The sequence below is a fragment of the Perca fluviatilis genome, chromosome 23 (genome assembly GCF_010015445.1).
Source record: "Perca fluviatilis chromosome 23, GENO_Pfluv_1.0, whole genome shotgun sequence".
NCBI lineage: Eukaryota > Metazoa > Chordata > Actinopteri > Perciformes > Percidae > Perca > Perca fluviatilis.
In genome coordinates this window covers 2,619,120-2,633,444 of record NC_053134.1, presented here as the reverse complement: position 1 = coordinate 2,633,444, position 14,325 = coordinate 2,619,120, and the positions used below count along the sequence as shown (strand labels likewise).

The 14,325-nt window shown below is 41.1% G+C and overlaps 1 protein-coding gene across 1 annotated transcript in view; it reads right to left on the bottom strand.

The window, feature by feature from the left end:
• Positions 1 to 4,049: 4,049 nt before the first annotated feature.
• The window catches only part of LOC120553746 (potassium voltage-gated channel subfamily A member 1), a 71,256-nt gene continuing 60,980 nt past the window's right edge, over positions 4,050 to 14,325 (bottom strand). The window contains exon 2 of the mRNA XM_039792443.1: positions 4,050 to 4,179. The gene's annotated coding sequence lies outside the window, so the exon portion shown is untranslated. The remainder of the gene's footprint in view (positions 4,180 to 14,325) is intronic.

The window sequence follows — 14,325 nt, the reverse complement described above, 5'->3', positions numbered from 1 at the left end:
AAACAAGGAAATCGTGACCTGTACATGAAGAAAACGAAAAAATCGTGACCTGTACACGATATAAATGAGAAAATCGTGACCTGTACACGATATAAATGAGAAAATCGTGACCTGTACACGAAATAAACGAGAAAATCGTGACCTGTACACGAAATAAACGAGGAAATCGTGACCTGTACACGAAGAAAACGAGAAAATTGTGACCTGTACACGATATAAATGAGAAAATCGTCACCTGTACACGAAATAAACGAGAAAATCGTGACCTGTACACGAAATAAACGAGGAAATCGTGACCTGTACACAATATAAATGAGAAAATCGTGACCTGTACACGATATAAATGAGAAAATCGTGACCTGTACACGAAATAAACGAGAAAATCGTGACCTGTACACGAAATAAACGAGAAAATCGTGACCTGTACACGAATCAATAAATCTAAATAACGTGACCATTTCACGAACTAGTGTGAGACCGGGTTGAACATAGGGTCAATTTCAATAAATATGACAGAAAGATAGTTTTAGAAGGCTTACCTACTGCACCTTTAATTTACGTAACAGACATTTAACTCAAACAACGATCTTCTCCTAAACATAACCAAGTAGTTTTTTAACCCTTGTGTTGTCTTCCCTGTCGACCACGCAACGTTTTGCTTGTTTTGTTACTGGGTCAAAATGTAAAAAAGCTTCCAACGTTTTGGTCGTCTTTTTCGAAATTGTTGTCACTTTTTTCGAAGTTTCTGTCAATATTTTTCAGCGCTTTTTTGACGTTTTTTTTTAAGCTTTTTCCCATGTTTTTGTCACTTTTTCCAAGTTTTTCAACGTTCTATTATCAATTATACTTTACATGCTATACAATTGAATACAACACCCAAATTCAATGAAAGTAGTGAACTGATCATTTATTTAACTTGTGAAGAGCGTTGTAGGGAACCATCCACGTTATTTTGTTTAAAAATTTGGTTGAAAGAAACCCAAATTTCTGATATAGAAACTTTTTGAAAATGGGTCAAATTTGACCCTGAGGACAACAGGAAGGTTAACCTTGAGTAGCCTACGTGTTTTTAAGTGATGAGTTGGGAATGAGAATGGGGGCGTTAAATGACAAAAAGCTGAAAATGTTTCGACACGACTTGCAAACGGTCCTTAAACGTGGCGTGCTGTGAGATCGCGTTGAGTAGCGACGTAACATCAGCAAACAAGGCACAAATCTAACATCATTTATCAGAGGGGCTAACGCTGCGTTCTCGCCGTCAAATAAATGGGAAAGATGGGAGAAGAATGTGGAAATGTTTGACTTGAAAAGTCACACGACATCTTTTTAAGAATAATTATTTTTTTTTTAAATAGTTTTTGAGAGGCGGCTAGTCGAGGCGGACGCCCCTGATTTGCATAAAGTAGCCTGGATTGGACAAATTTGACCCAATTTCAAAAAGTTTCTATATGAGAAATTTGGGTTTCTTTCAACCAAATTGTCAAAAAAAAAAAACGTGGATGTTTCCCTACAACGCTCTTCACAAGTTAAATACATGATCAGTTCACTACTTTCATTGAATTTGGGCGTTTTATTCAATTTTATAGCGTTTAGAAACAATTGATGAAAAAAAATGTCAAAAAAACGTCAAAAAGCGCAGAAAATAATCGACAAAAACTTGGAAAAAAGGGACAAAAACATCGGGAAAAGTGTCGAAAGAGACGACCCAATAGGTTTTCATTTAAATTATTTTGACCCAGAAAAACTAAAAGTTGCATGGTCGATGGGAAAACAACACAAGGCTTAATTCACTTCTTACTAAAAGGTTGATGAAGCAAATTTGTAGTTGTAGAAATGTTCAAGTTTTTCTGGAGCTTCCAACTGTCTTTGCCTTTGGAAAAGAACAGTTCTAACTAAATGATCAACTACAAACTAATGCTAACCAAAGTTAAATTTGATATTAATTATTGACCTTTCGGTAAGAAGATACGGTGAAGAAAAGATATGCACAGATGCCGAGATATGTGGTTGAAAACTCTGTCGCTAGTTAACGAACATTTGTGGTTAGATTTGGGAATTATTAGGGATGCACCGAATCCAGATTTTACAAAACACATGAATGAAGTAAACAGGGACTGTCCTTCCTTTGTCGTACCTGAAGTTGCTGCATTCTGGCTGCTGTCTGGAGATTCCTTCGTGCACAACTCGTATTCTTTCAGATGTTTCAGACCAGATGTTGTAACAGCGGCCATGTTGTGTATAGTTTAGGGTCCTCGCCACCACCAGACCAATCAGCATTGAACAGATTGAACATGTAGCTGGACTTGAATGGCCTTCTTTTGACTGAAAGTTCTGCCAAACAACAACTTGTTCTGCTCACCAGTTCCATGTCCACTTCCTCACAGCCTGCTGCATTGAACGCTCCACCTACGTAAACACCTTCCCGTAATCAACGGCGCCGTCGCTACGGCGACCAGCGCAGCGCGCCGAGTGCAAGCGTAGGGTTCGGTTCCCTGGGAAAAAATTCTAAGTTTCGGCAGAATCCGAACCCTGTAAAAAAGCACAATATTCAGCCGAATCTTAAGCCGAATTCGGTGCATCCCTGGGAATTACATATATATGATTACAGTAAGACATGAATGCAGCAGAAGATATGGATGACCCAACATTAGCAAACAAAAATGCAAATTTACGAGGTATCTTAAACCATTTTTTTCACACAAAGCAGAATAAGATTTCACTTTTTTAAGCGCTTGAGGGAGCTTCAACTTTGGTGTTCAATGATTTTTTGTTGTTGACCTGGACCCTAACTTCTAACCCAGTGGTTCCCTAACCTTTTCACTCGAAGGACCCCTAAACTGACACAAGAAAGGGGGTGTGGGGGTCCCCCGATTGTACTTTGGGAACCACTGATCTAAACTAACTAATCAAATTGGCATTTCTTACCCACAGTTACTTCTTTCCTCATTTTCTTCATTTCCAAAGTAGGCCATTATCCGGCTTTTATTTGAGAATTTACAGTATTCCACGTCCCATTCTGGCGAACACACTCACACACACACACACACACACACACACACACACACACACACACACACACACACACACACACACACACACACACACACATACACACACAGTCATGCCACTTATAGTTGCTTGATTGATATGTAGGAGGAAGTACAAAATAACAGCAAGAAGAACAGGCCACACAAAGGTAGAGAAATACTAAATACTTTAGATTCAAGCCCCTGAACGTACAGTAGAAATCAAAACACATCGCTCATAAAATCCAACAGCTAAGATGAGCATATGCGAGGAGCCCGTGGCATCAGCTCCAGACTGTCAGACCCTGAATGCATCTCGCTGTTTTTCGGGACACTGGCGTGTTGTTATCTGAGATAGGCTATGGCTTTGGCTCCGGTATAAGAGCAGGAGAAGGGGGGAAGGGAAAACTTAACTTGGACAAAATTCAGCAACAACCAAAAACTTTGTCTCTTCTCCTCATGTGTTCAAGACGATTTAAATTTTTTAAATTTTTTGTTGTTATTTTGCCTCCGCTCATCTGTCTTTTACACCGTCTTCATTTTAGAAAAATAGAAATCAGGAGAACAGCGTTACAAAAATAAAACCAAAAATACTTCGTCCAAAGTCCTAAAATCCACACGACAACTTCACACGAACAAATGGAGACCGATATTGCACAGCGAGGGATTCCTTCTTCTTCCCGATATGAAGTAAATCACTGACACAATTTGTAGAAAAATCAAAAAGAAAAATATCACGTTGCAGGGCGTTAAAATGATCAAAAAGTTGCATGTACTCGTTAGGTTTTCTCTTTTATTTTTTTTTGTTAATCCAGAGAGACAAAGTGAGAGCAGCTGCACGATCCCAGGCCCTCCTACATCAGGCAGATAAATCCTCTGAGTCCTGCTCCAAAAAGAAGAAGAAATGAAGAAGAAGATGAAAAAAAAAAAAAAAAGCAAAAAGCTTCAGAAGTATCACTGGTGAATTATTTTTTTTGATTGAAGGCACAGAGATCCAAAAAAAGGGTGGTACTGTAGATGCTGTTTTTTTTTTTTGTGAAGTGCAGCAGCAGTTCTGGTGTGTGTTTGTGTGTCTTGGCAGAGGTCAGAGGTTAGGGGGGTCCCGCGGGATGGATCGACTCTCCTGATGATCGGAGGGCAGGGCGTCAACTCTCTGAGGAGACACAAGCAGAGGACGAGGATTTTAGTGATTTTATGGAATCATGCATTCGTTCATTCACTCTGTTGCTACGTTTACACGTGGCCGGCTATTTTCATAAACGGACATTTCAACCTCAGAAAAGTGTACCCGTGTATATATATATATACAGTACAGGCCAAAAGTTAGGACACACCTTCTCATTCAATGCGTTCCTACACACACACAACACACACACACACAACAAACACACACACAACACACAACACACACAACAAACACAAACAACACACAAACACACAGACACACACACAGCCACTGTCCAAACGTCCGTATTTAAGAGTTTGGAGTGAGAATATACCCTTAAAAATGTGCAGTGATACGTAACAACATATATTTGTGACAGAACTTTCACTTCAGATATTTGTATTCACAAATACTGGGTTGAGTAATGTGACAGCAAAGTAAACTAACGCTGCAGAACATGCAGAGAGACTTCTCTCATCATTCACTGACCTGCTCCTCTCTGAGCGCAGTGTGTAGTGTGTGCGTAGCATAGTGTGTGTAGTGTGTTGTGTGTAGTGTGTAGAGCGTAGTGTAGTGTGTGCGTAGCGTAGTGTGTGTGTAGCGTAGTGTGTGCGTAGCATAGTGTGTGTAGTGTGTTGTGTGTAGTGTGTAGAGCGTAGTGTGTGCGTAGCGTAGTGTGTGTAGTATGTAGTGTGTAGTGTGTGCGTAGTGTAGTGTGTAGAGCGTAGTGTGTGCATAGCATAGTGTGTAGTGTATGCGTAGTGTGTGTAGTATGTAGTGTCTAGTGTGTGCATAGCATAGTGTGTAGTGTATGCGTAGTGTGTGTAGTGTGTAGTGTGTGCGTAGCGTAGTGTGTAGTGTGTAGAGCGTAGTATGTGCGTAGTGTGTAGTATGTAGTAATTTGATTTTTTTTTTTTTTAAAAGAACGTTGAAAAAAGTGTCAAACATGTCAGAAAAGGTTTAAAAAATGTCAAACAACAACAAAAATGTCCCATTAAAAAGCGCAGAAAAGTACAGACAAAAATATTGGAAAAAGTGACATAAAAAAATTGGAAAAAATCTTCAAAAACGTCAGTTAAAATGTGACTAAATAATGTCGAAAAAAGTGACAAAACCATCTGGACCATAAAGTTAAATTTTGATCCAGAAAAACTAAAAGTTGCTTGTTAGTCGACGGGAAGACGACACCAGGGTTAAAGAAATGCCAATAAACCACAGCATGTTTTTAGCTCATTCAGGCCGGATATCCGTTGCATTGGCCTTTCTCTGTGTTGGCATTTTAAACTGAATTCATGAAGACTATGGTTAACTGCTCCTCAGATCTCTGCAGGGTAAATCCAGACAGCTAGCTAGACTATCTGTCCAATCTGAGTTTTCTGTTGTACGACTAAAACTACTTTTGAACGTACACATGTATATGTATGTATGTGTGTATATATATTTTTATCTTCTTACTCTCTATATGTATGTATGTACAGTACAGACTAACGCGTTTGGACACACCTTCTCATTCATGCGTTTCCTTTTTTTTTTCATGACTATTTACATTGTAGATTCTCACTGAAGGCATCAAAACTATGAATGAACACATATGGAATTATGTACTTAACAAAAAGTGTGAAATAACTGAAAACATGTCTTATATTTTAGATTCTTCAAAGTAGCCACCCTTTGCTTTATTATTAATAAGGGAAATAATTCCACTAATTGACCCTGACAAAGCACACCTGTGAAGGTAAAACCATTTCAGGTGACTACCTCATGAAGCTCATTGAGAGAACACCAAGGGTTTGAAGAGTTATCAAAAAAAGCAAAGGGTGACTACTTTGAAGAATCTAAAATATAAGACATGTTTTCAGTTATTTCACACTTTTTTGTTAAGTACATAATTCCATATGTGTTCATTCATAGTTTTGATGCCTTCAGTGAGAATCTACAATGTAAATAGTCATGAAAATAAAGAAACGCATTGATTGAGAAGGTGTGTCCAAACTTTTGGCCTGTACTGTATATGCCGTCAATGCAGCCAAGAGCACGCCAGACCTGTAGGTGGCGATGTAACAAGAAGCTCAAGCCCACGTTAGCCAATCACAATCCCGACAATAGCAACAACAGCAACCAATCACTTTCTTTCTCTCTCTCGGCTGCCTAAACCTCCGTTTCTCTCAGTTTACGTGCAAACAAAGTTTTCCAAAATCTCCACTCTGGCCGGAGTTTTTAGAAATAATCGTTTTCTGTGATTAAAAAAACTGGCAAACCGCAGGAAAATATCTGCGTCTTCCCTTCGTGTAAACGGGGCCTGCATTTATACTAGTCTCGCATTTGCCAGACCTTCCTCCACAGCGCTGTGGAGGAAGGTCTGGCTAGTTCACACAGCACAGAAAGCCGAAGTCACGCCCTTCTACTGCCGGTCCAATGGGACCTTATCTTTTGAAAAAATATGAACGAGGGTCAATGGAGAGATAATAATTATTTTTTGATTCCGTTTGAATTGAGCCATGGATTACAAATATGATGTTCGTCAATTTAAAACATTATTTTTCAACCGAAGAAAGTCTCAGTTTATTGTTACTGTTAAAGTATAAGACTGTGAAAATACGTCATTAGAAAGACTACAAACTTCAATGTCTCATGGATGACGTCTGGCTGAAGCTACGATGTATGTGTCTGTGTGTGTGTGTGTGTGTGTGTGTCTGTCTGTCTGTCTGTCTGTCTGTCTGTCTGTGTGTGTGTGTGTGTGTGTGTGTGTGTGTGTGTGTGTGTCTGTGTGTGTGTGTGTGTGTCTGTGTGTGTGTATGGTACCAGGATGTAACGTTACTCTAATGAGCAGAGGATCTCTCTCGTTCTTTTGCTTCTCTGCTGAAAACACTTGACTGGATAAAACACAGCAGTTAAGATAACGTTACATGTGTTGTTTAACAGAGCTAAGCTAAGCTAGCTAGAGAGCAAGCCGAGCATCAAGCTAGGTGAGCTAGATTGTGTGAGAAGGGAGATGTAGTTCACTCGGAGATGTAGTTCACTGGGAGATGTAGTTCACTGAGCGGTTTCACACTAAACTAAGAGGTCATATGACAAACCTACGGGTAACTGAGACTTTCTTCGGTTGAAAAATTATCTTTTAAATTGAAGAACATCGTTTGTGTAATCCATGGCTCAATTCAAACTGGATCAAAAGATAATTTGCTTCTCCCCGTTCACTACCGTTCATATTGTTTCTGAGTTTAGGTCCCATGAGGTCCACCGGAAGGGGGCGGGACTTCGGCTCTCTATTCCTGGATGGGAGAGAAACGTGCTCTGGTTTATTGGCATTTCTTTAAACCAATCGCAATCGTCGTGGGCGGGGCTACGGTGCCTCTGCTAAATAGTCTCTGGAAGGAACTGGTTTTGGTGGAACAATGATAGATCTTTATTGTCATTGTATGCGATACAACGAAATTCTGTTGGAGCAATCCTCTCCAAATAGCAGCATAGAGTAAAAAGATAAAGATATAAACATACATCCCCATATACACATATATACACATACACATCCATATACATACATACATACGTACGCACGTACATACATACAGTACAGGCTATTTACATTGTAGATTCTCACTGAAGGCATCAAAACTATGAATGAACACATATGGAATTATGTACTTAACAAAAAAGTGTGAAATAACTGAAAACATGTCTTATATTTTAGATTCTTCAAAGTAGCCACCCTTTGCTTTTTTGATAACTCTGCAAACCCTTGGTGTTCTCTCAATGAGCTTCATGAGGTAGTCACCTGAAATGGTTTTACCTTCACAGGTGAGCTTTGTCAGGGTTAATTAGTGGAATTTTTTCCCTTATTAATAAAAAAGCAAAAGGTGGCTACTTTGAAGAATCTAAAATATAAGACATGTTTTCAGTTATTTCACACTTTTTTGTTAAGTACATAATTCCATATGTGTTCATTCATAGTTTTGATGCCTTCAGTGAGAATCTACAATGTAAATAGTCATGAAAATAAAAAGGAAACGCATTGAATGAGAAGGTGTGTCCAAACGTTTGGTCTGTACTGTACATACATACATATAGAGAGTAAGAAGATAAAAATATATATACACACATACATACATATACATGTGTACGTTCAAAAGTAGTTTTAGTTGTACAACAGAAAACTCAGATTGGACAGATAGTCTAGCTAGCTGTCTGGATTTACCCTGCAGAGATCTGAGGAGCAGTTAACCATAGTCTTCATGAATTCAGTTTAAAATGCCAACACAGAGAAAGGCCAATGCAACGGATATCCGGCCTGAATGAGCTAAAAACATGCTGTGGTTTATTGGCATTTCTTTAACCCGTTGGTCGATCTTCCCGTCGACTAACAAGCAACTTTTAGTTTTTCTGGATCAAAATTTAACTTTATGGTCCAGATGGTTTTGTCACTTTTTTTCGACATTATTTAGTCACATTTTAACTGACGTTTTTGAAGATTTTTTCAATTTTTTATGTCAACTTTTCCAATATTTTTGTCTGTACTTTTCTGCGCTTTTTAATGGGACATTTTTGTTGTTGTTTGACATTTTTTAAACCTTTTCTGACATGTTTGACACTTTTTTCAACGTTCTTTTATAAAAAAAAAAAAATCAAATTACTACATACTACACACTACGCACATACTACGCTCTACACACTACACACTACGCTACGCACACACTACACACTACACACACTACGCATACACTACACACTATGCTATGCACACACTAGACACTACATACTACACACACTACGCATACACTACACACTATGCTATGCACACACTACGCTCTACACACTACACACACACTACATACTACATATTATAAACACTACGCATACACTACACACTACGCTACGCACACACTAGACACTACATACTACACATACTACGCATACACTACACACTATGCTATGCACACACTACGCTCTACACACTACACACTACACTACGCACACACTACACACTACATACTACACACACTACGCTACGCACACACTACGCTCTACACACTACACACAACACACTACACACACTATGCTACGCACACACTACGCTACGCACACACTACACTACGCTCTACACAGTACACACAACACACTACACACACTATGCTACGCACACACTACACACTGCGCTCAGAGAGGAGCAGGTCAGTGAATGATGAGAGAAGTCTCTCTGCATGTTCTGCAGCGTTAGTTTACTTTGCTGTCACATTACTCAACCCAGTATTTGTGAATACAAATATCTGAAGTGAAAGTTCTGTCACAAATATATGTTTGTTACGTATCACTGCATTTTTTAAGGGTTATATTCTCACTCCAAACTCTTAAATCTGCGGTTTGGACGGTGGCTGGGTATTGTGTTGTGTGTATTGTTTTGTGTGTTTGTTGTTTGTATATTGTTGTTGTGTTTGTTATGTTGTTATTGATGATGATGTTGATGTGTTATTGATGATGATGTTATTGTTGATGTTGTGTGTGTGTGTTGTTGTGTGTTATTGATATTGTTATTGTTGTGTTTGTATTGTGTTGTATGTGTAGTATTGTGTTATGTGTTGTTGTGTGTGTTATTGTGTTATTGTTATTGTATGTATGTATGTGTATTGTGTATTGTGTGTGTGTATGTGTATGTGTGTATGTGTTGTGTGTGTGTGTATTGTGTGTGTGTGTGTGTGTGTATTGTGTGTGTGTTTGTGTGTGTGTTGTTGTGTGTGTCTGTGTGTGTGTGTGTGTTGTGTTGTGTGTGTTGTGTGTTGTGTGTGTGTGTGTGTGTTGTATGTGTGTGTCTGTGTGTGTGTGTGTGTGTTTGTGTGTGTGTATGTATGTTGTATGTGTATGTGTATGTGTATGTGTGTGTGTGTGTGTGTGTGTATGTGTGTGTGTGTGTGTGTGTGTGTGTGTGTGTGTTTGTGTGTGTGTGTGTCTGTGACAGCTTCAGTCCCCTCTCTGTCGCTGATGCTGCTACATGTTTTGCAGCCCAGTTTATTATCGTTAAAAACGAGCCAGCTGTTCGTGGAGCAAAAAATGCATAATGTGGTCCCTTGACCAACAGTGTTAGCCATCCATGTGTTTCGTTACTCCGGTTATTGTTGACGTCGGGGTCACTGACTAAGGTAACGTTAAGGTTGGTAGCTGCAGAATCCTCATTAACGCTGGCACACGCGTTGTTTCAGTACCTTTCTGAAGCCAGGCTAATAATAACGACTTACAAACTCCACACACTTCGTTTTAGTTTCTAGGTTTTCAGCAGTGAAAAATCTGTTACGGTCAGGCTGCAGGCATCAGACAGCTTTTCCGAACTAGCATCCGTGGCTAATCGAACTTCTGATAGGGTGGGCAGACTGCTTGCCTTTAGGCAACTTGGTTCGTCAAGATCTGAGGTAAGTCACACAGTGCCTTCTGGGTAAATGTAGCTTATATAATGTTAGGGTCAATCTCTCTGACACTGATGCTTTCTCTGTCAGTGGTAGAGTACCGGCTACATGCAAGAAGTAGCAGTACGCAAGGAAAAGTGCAGGTACGCTTAAGAGTAAAATGTAGATTTTTAGCAGTAGTTTTTGTCATGACAAGTTATGGTTAGGGTTCATGTGTCATGACAGTGTCATGTGTTCATGACACATGACAGTGTCATGAACACATGACACTGTCATGTGTTCATGACACTGTCATGTCGCTCTTATGTAGATGACTTCAAGTAAAGTGTTACCGTTATTTTTTTGGCAATTTAGTAAAAGAAACCCACATTTCTGATATAAAACAAACTTTGAAAATGGGTCAATTTTGACCCTAGGACAACTCAAGGGTTAAGAATAAGTGTGATCGCTTGGTAAAATGAGAGTGGGTGTTCTGTGCAGGACGGTCGACAGCTTCAGGGTCGATACGAAACCCTCCCCCCCCCACCTTTCAACATCTTCCTCGAAGTTAATCCCGCCCGCAGCGGCAGATGGTGCTCGGAGCATCCACGGCACTGCCCTCAACAGCTCCTGTAGTTATGAATGATTGCGCGGTCTTAGGCATTAAGTCGGATCAGTGTAATCCACCGCAGCATATGCAGCCGCCCGCATGGCCAAATCCAGCAGGCAGGGGAACTTTCGTTTCCTTCACTTTCCCCTCGCCAAATGCCCTCCGAGGAGGCCGCGAGGTGTTAACACAGCTGCTGAACGCTCAAGTGAAGCTCTGGAAGAAGTTAACGCTCATTTTGTTCACCTAAAATTCACACCAGAGGCTAAATATAGCAACACATTCTCACTCCCATCGCATCAAATACGGACGCTTGGTCAGGTGCCCTTGGCGTTGTTATTGACGCTACCAGTCTCCTTTAGTGTCAGATCCAAACGCGATTTATCTAAACGCGCTGGGTCGGGACTATTGGGGTCACTTTTTGATGCAGTTAGGTTTAGGAAAAGATGGTGGGTGGGCTTACGACAAGAACGGGACAAGAACGGGACAGTTGGGTTTAGGTAACGAAGAACGGGACAGTTGGGTTTAGGTAAAGAAGAACGGGACAGTTGGGTTTAGGTAAAGAAGAACGGGACAGTTGGGTTTAGATAAAAAAGAACGGGACAGTTGGGTTTAGATAAAGAAGAACGGGACAGTTGGGTTTAGGTAAAGGAGAACGGGACAGTTGGGTTTAGGTAAAGGAGAACGGGACAGTTGGGTTTAGGTAAAGGAGAACGGGACAGTTGGGTTTAGGTAAAGGAGAACGGGACAGTTGGGTTTAGTTTAAGAAGAACGGGACAGTTGGGTTTAGTTTAAGAAGAACGGGACAGTTGGGTTTAGTTTAAGAAGAACGGGACAGTTGGGTTTAGTAAAAGAAGAACGGGACAGTTGGGTTTAGATAAAGAAGAACGGGACAGTTGGGTTTAGGTAAAGAAGAACGGGACAGTTGGGTTTAGGTAAAGAAGAACGGGACAGTTGGGTTTAGGTAAAGAAGAACGGGACAGTTGGGTTTAGGTAAAGAAGAACGGGACAGTTGGGTTTAGATAAAGAAGAACGGGACAGTTGGGTTTAGATAAAGAAGAACGGGACAGTTGGGTTTAGATAAAGAAGAACGGGACAGTTGGGTTTAGATAAAGAAGAACGGGACAGTTGGGTTTAGGTAAAGAAGAACGGGACAGTTGGGTTTAGATAAAGAAGAACGGGACAGTTGGGTTTAGGTAAAGAAGAACGGGACAGTTGGGTTTAGGTAAAGAAGAACGGGACAGTTGGGTTTAGGTAAAGAAGAACGGGACAGTTGGGTTTAGGTAAAGAAGAACGGGACAGTTGGGTTTAGGTAAAGGAGAACGGGACAGTTGGGTTTAGGTAAAGAAGAACGGGACAGTTGGGTTTAGGTAAAGAAGAACGGGACAGTTGGGTTTAGGTAAAGAAGAACGGGACAGTTGGGTTTAGGTAAAGGAGAACGGGACGCCCTAAACACACCTGCGCCAGGCGTTTCACGCCGTGCGCTTAAATGACATCGTTAAAATAGGGCCCTGTATGTCTTCTCTGTCTTCCGAAGCACTACTCTTGTTCACTTATTTCTTGAAGTTCTGAAAAGATGCATTCAATATTGAATTTTGCTTGCTTCAAAAGGTAATTCAGCACAAAAAAACCTTTCTAACTTCTCACGACACCAAAATCAATCATGTCACCAAAGGTGTTTTCCATTAGCAGATCTAACGGCATCGTAGAGGCCGCCAACATACCAAAACATCCTCGTTTAAGCTTAAACGTAAAATCCCAAAATGCATTATTCATATAAAACTATGTCCGGAATCTCTAGGTTTTCATTTTACAATAAAAACGTGCAGATAAATCTCCCCTCCAGTAACATTTCTAATCCCCCTTTCCAATGCCTTCTCACATTTTCCTTTTTTTCATTCATAACATAAACAAATCCATTCACCCTACAGTGACCTCGCCTGCGAGGCTTTTTCTGAATGGCTTATAATCATCGATTATCATGTAATCACTGCAACGTCCGGCCCGACAGATTGATGATTGCTTACCGGCTAACCCTAACTGTCAGTTTGTCAATCTCAAACTATGAGTCATCAGTCCAGTCTGAGACATTTTAAGCCCAGTTCAGACCATAGATTCGCGACGAGACGAAACCGTTTTTGAACGTCGCAAAGAAAAGTTTCAGCGGTCTGAAGTGGCCCGCCTCCGCTCGACTCAAACCAGCTGATGGTGTCGCTGCGACTCAGCTGGTCCAGTCTCCAGAGGCTGGTTTTATAGCCGAGACACACCGACCAGACGGCCAATCAGACGGCAGTAGAGCCAGTGGGACTGATCGGTCTCCCCGAGTCGGTCCAAAAAGTTCCTCAGAACTCACCGGAGAGACGAGAGGTAATACGTCTCCATAGCAACAGGCGGCGCTAATCTGTGTTGTTGCCCAAGAAATGAAAACCGGCAGCTGATTGGACGAACGCGTCACATGGGTTTGTTGTCTCCGGAAATTCAAAGCCAGACTGTCATGGCGTCTCGTTCAGAATCTGATCTCATATCGGACTAAAATAGTTCACCGAGACATGTTACTGGAAACATCTGGAGAGAGAAACAGGCCGTGTGTGTGTCTCTGTGTGTGTGTGTCTGTGTGTGTGTGTGTGTGTGTGTGTGTGTGTGTGTGTGTGTGTGTGTGTGTGTGTGTGTGTCTGTGTGTGTGTGTCTGTGTGTGTGTGTGTGTGTGTTTCTGTGTGTGTGTGTGTGTGTGTGTGTGTCTCTGTGTGTGTGTGTGTGTGTGTGTGTGTGTGTGTGTGTTTCTGTGTGTGTGTCTCTGTGTGTGTCTCTGTGTGTGTGTGTGTGTGTGTGTGTGTGTGTGTGTGTGTGTGTGTGTGTGTGTGTGTGTGTGTGTGTGTGTGTGTGTGTGTGTGTGTGTGTGTGTGTGTGTGTGTGTGTTTGTGTGTGTGTGTATGCAGTTGCTGAATCGGTCTTCATTTCAGATAAACAAAGTTCAGTTTAAAAGATTTTCAACAGATTTTGAGAGACTCTAGCCACGCTCATCCCGCTCGCCATTTCCGGGTGAGTCCCGACCGCCCTGCCGCCGACTGAACATGTCAGGTCGGCCAAAATGAACGCCGACAGCCCCCCCCCGACTGACGCACGGGACACACCGAACAGACTCGAGTCACCGACCTC